This window comes from Lynx rufus, unplaced genomic scaffold, assembly GCF_022079265.1.
Source record: "Lynx rufus isolate CCGP_SWC_20201006 ecotype Redwood Valley unplaced genomic scaffold, mLynRuf1.p SCAF_8, whole genome shotgun sequence".
Classification (NCBI taxonomy): domain Eukaryota; kingdom Metazoa; phylum Chordata; class Mammalia; order Carnivora; family Felidae; genus Lynx; species Lynx rufus.
The window spans coordinates 30,677,420-30,687,763 of record NW_025814896.1 but is presented as its reverse complement, the minus strand read 5'-3'; the positions used below and the strand labels follow the sequence as shown (position 1 = coordinate 30,687,763).

Below are 10,344 nucleotides of genomic sequence, written 5' to 3'. Positions count from 1 at the left end.
TTGTTCCCATTTTCAAGGCCTCATCTGTGCCCTTCTAGAGCTTCTGTGACTCACTGGTCCTCCCATGACCTCTTTGACAGGCTGCCCTCTGCTCCTCTCCACCCAGTACTCAATACTGGGCCCCCAGGGAGTGCCAGGCTCTGTGTAAGTCTCAGCCTGTGTGGGTCCCCAGAAACCACTTCGTCCCACCAAACTCAAAGGCCCCCAGGCAGCTGGTGGAGATGGGGAGCTGGGAACTGACCTAGGACCTCTGTTTTGCCTCCTGTGAGTAAAGATTTCCCAGAACACAGTAGAAAGGACAACTTATTGAGTAAAACCCCATCAACTGATAATTTTCACATCTTCACTTTACATCTTTCCTTGGCAGACAAGAGGCATCTAGGCCTGGTGGAGACACAATTTTCTCTTTCTATCATGAACTTCTGCCATGTGAGGAGAGGGAGGAGGAAGTGAAGACTCTTCCCAAGACCTAGGGAGAACCTGCTTCACATCTTCTTTCCTGGGCACTAGGGACAGGCTGTAGATAAAGCAGACGGGCCTGAAAGCGTGAAGAACACATACTTCTGCCTAGTTATCTGGGATGCTTGTCCTTCCGGGCATAGAAACAGCTGTCGCCCCGCCCATATCCACCTCACCTACCCCAGATGCCCCCCACCATGGAGGCTGCTCGTCCTGGGCTCTCTGTCAAACAATGTCAGAGCATGTTGGGGGATAAATCCATCAGTGATCCAGAATATGGGGGCCTGTGGCCTCTCCGCCTACTACAGCTGCCGGTGGGTGTGGGTTGGCAATGGCTACAGCCCCTGGGAGAGGATGTCCAAAGGGCTGTTCTGGGGAAGGCTTGCTGAGGGGCACCGAGCCTTGGGGAAAGAGGGGGCGGCAATGGCAGACTTTCCCCAGCCCCCTGCCTGTTCAAAGTGTGTGCTCATCTGACTCTCATAAGGCCCTGTGCCTGCAGTTCCAGGCAGGCACCTGCAGAAGCAGGGGGGGCCTCTGGGGCTCCCTCATCGATAGAATCTACAGTCTGGCAAAGAACATGCGGAGAGGAGGAGGCAAAAGAGTGAGGGTCACGCCAGACTCAGGGGGCGCTGAGGGAGGTCATTCCATGACTTGATACTCTTGGAATCTGTCCTGATCATACGAAAGTGGCCTTGGAGAGCAGCGAGGGCTAGGGAGCTGGCGGTCTCTTCGTGGATGCCCAAGCCCTTCCCTGAGGTCTTCCCTGATGAAGATGCAGCAGAAAGGAGGGCAGAGCGGGAGAGCTGGTGAGCCTTCTTTCCTGTTCCTTCACCTGAGAACTCGTGGGACCCGTCCTCAGGATGTGCGGTTGCAGCCTGAGACTAGGACACCAAGTCAGAGAGCTGGAGGGGGCTGAGGCTGGCCGCCAGGGGGCAGTGGTGAGCCCCACAGCCTTGCCAATCGGCACAGCAGCTCCTCCCAGAAAGCAAGCCAGGCTCTGGCTAGCTGAGATGGTGCTTTAAAAATCCCAGCCAGGAGCGCCTGGGTGACTCAGTCAGTGAAGCCGACAGACTCTTGGTTTCGCTCAGGTCGTGAACTCACAGTTTGTGAGTTAAAGCCTCTCATCGGGCTCTGCACTGACAGCACAGAGCCTGCTTGGGATTCTCTGTCCCTCTCTCTCTGCCCCTCCCCCACTCACATTGTCTCTGTCTCTCTCTCTCTCTCTCTCTCTCTCTCTCTCTCTCTCTCAAAATAAATAACCTAAAAAAATAAAAAATAAACAGCCGGTGGCTGCTCCACTGACCCCATGAGGGGTCCTCAAGCTGGGAGGGGTGAGATGCCCTCGGAGAAACCTTTGCCCCAATAAGCAGACCCCTAGCCAATCAGGTTTCAGCGCCAAAAATGGGAGCTTATGCTGTAACAACCTAGCCTAATAACCTAGTGGGACCTCTAATCCTGGTCTCAGACTGCCCCCCACCGGTGAAGACGGTGCCAAAGCGAAGAAGGAAGTCCTTGCCCCTCCCAAAGCTGAAGCCAAAGCAAAGGCTTTGAAGGCCGAGAAAGCAGCACTGTAAGGCATCCACTGGCACAAAAGATAATAAGATCTACATGTCACCCACCTTCCAAAAGCGCAAGACACCGTGTTGCCAAAGGCAGCCCAAACATGCTCGAAAAAACACCCCCAGGAGAAACGAGCTTGACCAACATGCCATCATCAAGTTCCCCCTGACGACTGATGTGGACTTGTGTCCACACTTGTGTTCATTGTGGACATCAAGGCCAACAAACACCAGATCCAACAGGCTGGGAAGAAGCTCTATGACATTGATATGGCCAAGGTCACTACCCTGATCAGGCCCAATGGAGAGAAGAAGGCGTATGTTCAACTGGCTCCTGACTATGATGCTTTGGATATTGCCAACAGAATTGGGATCATCTAAACTGAGCCCAGCTGGCTAAATTTAGAAGTCTAAATTTTTTTTCACCATAAAAAAAAAACAAATAAATAAAAATAAAATCACACAAAGGTGTGTTCTTTGACCAGCAACAATGACAGGGAATTTGTAGTACCAAATACCTACATTAGAAAAGAGAAACAAGAAAAAGAAGAAGAAGAAAAAAATCCAGCATAAAGAAGGAAATCATAAAGATAAAAGCAGATATCACTACATCAGAACACAAGACAATGATAGATAAAAACAATAAAACAAAAAGTTGTTTCCTTGAAAAGATTGATAAGATAGATAAGCCTCTAACAAAACAGACAAAAGAAGGAAGAGGGAAAACACAAAATACCAATATTAGGAAAGAAACAAGGGCTGTCATTACAGACTCTGCAGACATTGAAAGGATAATACGAAAACACCATGAAGACCACACACACAAATTTGACAACTGAGATGAAATGGGCAAAGTCCTTGAAAACCACAAACTACCACAATTCCCTCCCCCCATACGAAATGGATAATTTAAGCAGACCTTTAGCTAGTAAGGGCATTGGATTCATAATCTTAAAACTCCCAAGAAAGAAATATCCAGATGATTTCACTGGAGGAGTCTATCCAGTATGTAAAGAAGAATTAACATCAGTTCTAGACAATCTCTTTCAGAAAATAGAAGTGGAAGGAACATTTCCCGATTCATTTTCTGGATCCAGTATTATCCTGATATCAAAAACAGGCAAAGACAAGACAAAAAAAAAGAAAACTATAGACCAATACCCTTCATGAATATAGATGCTATTGTCCTTAACCAAATATTAAACAAATAGAATTCAACGATATCTTTTAAAAGACATGTATATGTATATCATCACCAATTGTGGCTTGATCCGTGTAGGAAAGCCTGATTTGGTATTTGAAAATCAATGTAATCCACCATATTAACAAGAAGGAAAATCACATCAATTGATGTAGAAAGGCATTTGACAAAACCTAACATCTGTTCATGATTAAAAAAAAAACCTCTCAGAAAATTGGAAATAGAGAGCAATGTCCCCAACTTGATAAAGCATTTGATAAAGTTTTCTCTACAGAAAACTACAACATCATCTTTAATGGTGAAAGAGTGAATGCTTTTCCATTCTCACCAGTGCCATTCGACATAGCACTGGAAGATCTAACCCACGCAAAAAGGCAAGGCAAGGAGATAAATATCACGCATGCAGATTCAAAAGAAAGAAAGAAAACTCCTCTGCAAATTACATGATTGCCTACCTAGAAAATCCCAAGGGATTTATAAAAAACAAAAACAGAAAACAAACAAACAAAAACTTCTGAAACAAATAAATAAGTTCAGCAAGGTTGCAGCATACAAGATCAACATAAAAAAATCAACTGTAGTTTTTTTCTATCTCATGCACTCAGAGAATGTATTTGAAAAAAACAAAACACCAGCAGGGGTCTGGTGGGAGTCCCCATGATAGAATCTATAGGCTGGCAAAGAACATGCAGAGGGGAAGAGGTAAAAGAGTGAGGGTTAATCCAGACCAAGGGAGCCTAAGGGAAATCATTCCATGACCTGATACTCTTGGAACCTGTCCTGAACATACAAAAGTGGCCTTAGAGAGCAGAGCAGCTGAAAGCTGGGGTTTTTTGGGTCTGACACCAAAAACACAGGCAACAAAAGCAAAAATAAACAAGTGGGACTACATAAAACTAAAAAGCATCTGCACAGCGAAGGAAACAATCAACAGCATGAAAATGCAACCTATAAAATGGGAGAAAATATTTGCAGACAGTATATCTGATAAAAGGTTAATACCCAAAATATATAAAGAACTCATGCAACTCAATAGCAAAAACAAAAACAAATAATTTAATTTTAAAAATAGGCAAAAGACCTGAAGGGGCGCCTGGATGGCTCAGTCAGTTAGGTGTTCGACCCTTGATTTTGGCCCAGGTCATGATCTCATGGTTCACGGGATCGAGCCCCACACCGGGCTCTGTGTTGACAGCACGGAGCCTGCTTGGGATTCTCTCTCCCTCTCTCTCTGCTCCTCCCCCACCCCCCTTCAAAATAAATAAACAATTTTTTTTAATAGATAACGGGTGACTGGGTGGCTCAGTCAGTTAAGCATTAGACTCTGGGTTTTGGCTCGGGTCATGATCTCACAGTTTCGTGAATTTGAGCCCCATGTCAGGCTCTGTATGCTGACCGCATAGAGCCTGCTTGGGATTCTCTGTCTTCTTCTCTCTCTGCCCCTCCTCTGCTCACGCTCTCTCTGTCTCCCTCAAAATAAAAACAGAAAACAAAAAAGAAAATAGCTTGGCAATTTCTTTTAAAAGCTAAGCATACACTTACCATACAACCCAGCAATTGTACTCCCGGACATTTATCCCAGAGAAATAGAACTATGTCCACACAAAAGCCTGTCAAGAGTTGCTCACTACAGCTTTAAATAAAGTAGGAAAAACAGGAAACAATCAAAATGTCCTGCAAATGGATGGTTAAACAAACAGGTACATTCACACTATGCATTACTAGGCAAAAATGGAAACAAACAATTGGTGTATGTGACAACCCGGATGGTTCTCTGGAACATGGTGGGGGGAATATAAAAGGTCATATGCTACATGCTTCTACTTGTGTAACATTTCTCAGAATGACAAAAATATGGAGATAGAGGACACATCAGTGATTGCCAGGGATTAGGGACGGTAAGGAGAGGGGCAAATATGACTACAGAGGATTAGAGAGAGGGAGATCTTTGTGGTGATGAAATAGCTCTGTATCTTGACATGGGTGATGCTTACACAAATCCATACGAGTAACAAAATAACATAGAACTCTACATACATTGTATCAATGCCAATTTTCCAGTTTTGATAATGTACTGTAGTTAGGTTAGATGTAACCATTGGGGGAAGCCAGATGAGGGGTACAGGGTACATGAGACCTTTTCTTACCGTCTTTGTAACTCTCTGTGAATTTATAACAAGTTCAAAATAAAGCTTTTTTTTTTTTAATCAATATATACTAGTTCCCAGTGATGACAGCCTGGGTTAGACCGTGTTGGCTTTTGAAGTTCTGGAATGGGAGAGAAACAAGCACATATTTTTGGTATGTGGGAGAGGGGAAGAGGAACCAGAATAGACAAATGAATTTCAGCTGTGTCTTACACTTCTTTCATCCTGGTGGCAGAAAGTGGCAGGCAGACTGTAAGACCTGGAAAGTGAAGGCTCCAAGGACTGCTTGCACTGTAGTTTCCTAAACCCTAGGGTTCCTTCCCCTCACTACGGAGTTACTCTCTACCCAGAAAGCAGCCAGCCTCTCAGAGCATGGCACCCCAGAAACTGATCTGTGCTGGTCCTTGGCAATCCTCCAGACCAACTTCTCCTTTGACCAATGGGGAGTTAAGGCTCAGAGAAGGGCAGCAGCCTTCCAAGTATCACACGGATAGATTATAGCATCACAGAGGGGACATGAATAACCCTGACATCTGAGTGAAGATTGGAGGAGTTGGGGATAGAATGATACAAGCGTAGTAAGAGCTGGTGATGGGAGACCAGTTAAGAGCCATTGAAATAGTAAAGGAATAGTAAGAGCCAACGAAATAGAAGAGGACTTAGGACTTAGAGATAGATTGCATGGGGCAGGGTGGGAGAGAGGAGAGGCAGGAGAGTAAGGGAGGTATCTAGTCTGACCTCAGCCTTCTGGCTTATACACTAGATGGATGGGGCTGCCATTTTAATAAGACATGGAGTGGGGTGTGGAATACTCCCAAGAACTGGATTTGGAGGACTAAGAGTCCTATCTCAAATCCACTCAGCCTGAGGTCCCTGGAAGATATCCAGAGAGAGTTGTTTAGGAAACACTGTGCTACTTGAGTTCAGAGCTCCAGGAAGGGGTCTGCATTGGTCATTGGAATCAACTTAAAGTGAGGCAAGTACACGAAAAGAATGTCAAATTCCATTCCAGCTGAATCCGGGTGGGAAAGGAATATGAAGGGAGGACTGGCTTACAAAATTCCAAAATAGACTGTCAAGTTGGAAAGAGGTAGCCCAATAATTGGGTAGGGAGTTACTGAAGTGACATTGATTCCTGCTACCACATTAACAGATTAGAGATAGGAAACTGAGAATCAAAGCTGCCCTCTAATAAATGTACAATCATTAAAAAGTATGTGGCTCAGTTCAGTGGCGCTCCACAGCCTCCCGCCTTCCCAGCCAGATTGCAACCCCCACCCCAGTGCCTCCTTTATAGAAATTCTGGAGCTGTAGCACCTCTTCTCACATCCAGCAGGGAACCATGATTCAGGGCTGGGCACACTGGCACGAGAACCCTTTGGTTCATCCAAGTCCACTGCCCTGGGTCCCCAGTCTACTTTTGCAGACCATTTGCATGTTAATTTGCACTGCTTTGCAAACCCTGGGTTCCTCTTTAAAGGGCTACTGCCTCTCTGTCCCATTCCACTCTCATCTCTTTACCCATACCCCTAAATACTGTGGGCTTTGGTAATGAAAAAGAAGCCGTCTTATTTGTGGGGTCCCTAAGTTTCTGTATTCATTCAAAATCCAGCATTGGGGCCCCAAAATCCATTATGGAAACATAGGCTGCCCTCAAGGACTGGAGGCTATATCTTGCTCTCCTATCTCCATCCTCTAATATAGCCCGTATGATGGGGAGGGGGGCACAACTTCACCCCACCTCCCAGCTCCCAGACAGGAAACTGAGTTGGTGGGATCGGTGGGAAAGGATTGGGGTCTAAGGACCTATACACTCAGCCAAAGACTCAACTCCTGGAGAGAAGCCCAGCAATCAGAACTCTCTGCAACTCAGTTGAAGTGACCTATTCATAAAGCACATGGCCAGATAATAAAGGTCCTTAATAGTTGGAGGGTGAGTCCTGCTTCCTGTCCTGGAAAGCAGGAGAGGTATCGTGGGACCACAATCTGGAAACGGGCACTATGCCTGAGTTTTGTGGCACAGAGAGACTCCTCACACACTCCCTGCCCTGCCAAAGAGACTCCAGGATGAGAAAGACAAGCCCTTGGGTTTGGAAATCCCTCATCCACTTTGCTTGAACTTCACACGCCCGTTAAGAGGCTGCCTTGGGTGTCCTGGACTCTGGTCTCAGGGTATATAAAAGTGGAGACCAAGTGACTCCTCTGTCCCCTCCCATTGGGCCTAATTAACCCACACCAAACCTCACTGCACACCATGGCTGGCTTCTGGAGCAAGCCTATGTTCACTCAAGAACCCATACCCTCCAGCCAAGCCATACGGCCCCTCTGCATAGCCTCTTGCTGAGCACTGCAATCTTCTGCTGCTGCTACTGCTGTTACAGCTCCACTGGAAATGAAGCCCCCACACAGATGCCCCCAGGGATATTCAGGACTCAATGCACTAGAATCTCAAGATACCAAAGGTTTGCATGTGGTGCTCTGTGCAGAACAGAGGAGGCGGGGCTGCATTAACCCCTGACGTCCCCAGCCTCCAAAATGGCTCCCGATGACCCTCCCCTTCCTACTATTCATGACGTCATGCAGAACCCTCCAACACTGGACAGAGCTACCAAGCCGTTGGTAGGATATACAGAAATGTCGGTATGTGCCTTCAAAAGCTAGGTTATAGAAGGCATTGAAGCTTCTGCCTCGCTTTCTTGAACCTCTTGTTCTGGGGGAAGCTAGCTGCCATGTCCTAAGGACACTCAAGCAGCCCTATAGGGAGGCCCATGTGGAGAAGAACTGAAGCCTCTCACCAACAGTCTGTACTGACTTGCCAGGTGTCTGAGTCAGTCGTCTTAGGAACAGACCTTCCAGCTCCATCCAACCCTCCTGTTGACGGCCACCAAACTATCGCTTTTTGAGAGACCTCCAGCCAGAACCACTCTGCTGAGCTGCTCCTGGATTCCTGACCCACGGAAACTGTGAAGATGAGACGTGGGTTTTGTTCTTTTAAACTGCTAAGTTATGGGGCGCCTGGGTGGCTCAGTCAGTTGAGCGTCCAACTTCAGCTCAGGGCATGATCTCGCAGCTCGTGAGTTTGAGCCCCGCATGGGGCTCTGTGCTGACAGCTCAGAGCCTGGAGCCTGCTTCAGATTCTGTGTCTCCCTCTCTCTCTCTCTCTGCTCCTCCCCTGCTCGCCCACTGTCTCTGTCTCTGTCTCTCTCTTTCAAAAATAAACAGTAAAAATTTCTTTTAATTTTTTTTTTAATTAAAAAAATGTTTTTTATTTTAACTGCTAAGTTTGGGCATAATTTAATACACAGCAGCAGATAACTAATATGGTATGTTTTCCTTTCTCCTGGGTAACTACCTATGAGAAGAATTGCTAGGTCCTATGATATATGTTTAACTTCGTAAAAAGCTGCCAGTTTTCCAAAGCGGTTGTCCCATTTTATGCTCCAGCCTATACCATGTGCCAGTTCACTTGCTTTTGTCTAAGACCCATCTCACCAAAGAAAACTAACATCGCCTTTGATTACAGGACACAGCAAGGTGCAGGACCCCAGTTCCACCAAACTGCTATACATTCCTCCCTAGCTCCTCTGCCTTATGAACCAGCCAATGGGCCATTGCCAGGATTGGAATGAATCTCTGGTCCTTCCACAGGGTTGGAAACTCTCTCCCATCTGATCACATGCACGGCCTTGGAAATCATCCTGTCCTTTAGAGTTAACAAAGCCCTTTCCCTCATGTGCCCAGAGTTTCTCCAGGCCTCACCACCCCATGGACACAAATGAGGTTGCATTAACAGGAAAAATACACATCTCATGGGCTTTTACCCTCATCTGAAGACCACGGGTGTCTCAGGGCCCCTTAACTTGCCCCAGTTATTTCTGAAAGCCCCCAGGCCCTTCCAGATGAACTTAGCACCCTGACTCCTCCTAGAAAGCCAAGTCCTTAGAAGGCACTGCGGAGCAACATCTCACCAGTGCCCCCGCCAGAGTGCCCTAAAGATCAGCACTGTGGTCCCTCCTAAATTCCAACCGTTCATCCCCTCGCACTCCCCAAGTTGCCAACCCCATACCATGATAGGTCTGAATATCATGCAGAAATGTGAAGAGAACCCTTGTGGTATGTTCTGTTGGTACCCTGACCAGATCCCCTTTCCCAGGCCACTGTGCTCATCCACCAGCTGCTACAAGGCTGCTCCCTTCTCCCAAGAATTGCCCTTGGCTGATGGGTGACTCTAGAAAGTTTTACTCCCCACCATCCTCCCAGCATCTGATTGACACTTAGGGAAAAAAGCCTGCCCTGCTGACCTCAAGGCGGGACAACTCTCTAGTCCATTCACACCCTAGAGCCCCTTGTGGGATGAGGGTGAGGCTGGATGCCAGCTTAGACCCCATCCTTGCTGAGCATCTTCCCCTGCCCTGTCCTGCTTCCCCTCCCTCCTGTTTATACTTCTCCGAAAGCATGCCCTCAAAAAATCACTTGCTCAAGAGTTTCCATTTCATCTTCTTATGCTAGAGAAGAAAAGACGTGTCCCAACTTTGTGTCCAGAAACGTGCTATAATCTCACTTAGGCCCCAGGATTTCCCAAAGGCCCTCATGAAACGAGATCTGGTGTCCGCCATATCCCCTCTCTGCAAGCCAGAGAGCTGGGTGGGAGTATAGATACCACACCATCCCTCTCACTCCACTCCTGCTCATCCCCACCCATCCCTACCCACCAGCGGCCACATGAACCATTTCCTCCATACAAAGATGCCTTCCTGCTAGATCCCACCCTCTAGGACACCCACTATAATATGAATACATGGCATATGCATATATGGTATATTCATCTGACCTTCAAAACAATCCTGTTCAATCACTATTATTAACTCTCCTATTTTATCAGCGAGGAAGCCAGAAGCGATTTACTGCAAAGCTAATGAAGCTTAAGCTCACTTGCCTGAGTCCCTTCCTGCAATTTTGTGATCCTAGTCTGGTATTC

At 46.7% G+C, this 10,344-nt stretch overlaps 1 pseudogene; it reads left to right on the top strand.

The window, feature by feature from the left end:
• Positions 1-656: 656 nt before the first annotated feature.
• Positions 657-2,399, top strand: LOC124503875 (60S ribosomal protein L23a-like; annotated as a pseudogene).
• The last annotated feature ends 7,945 nt before the right edge of the window (positions 2,400-10,344 follow it).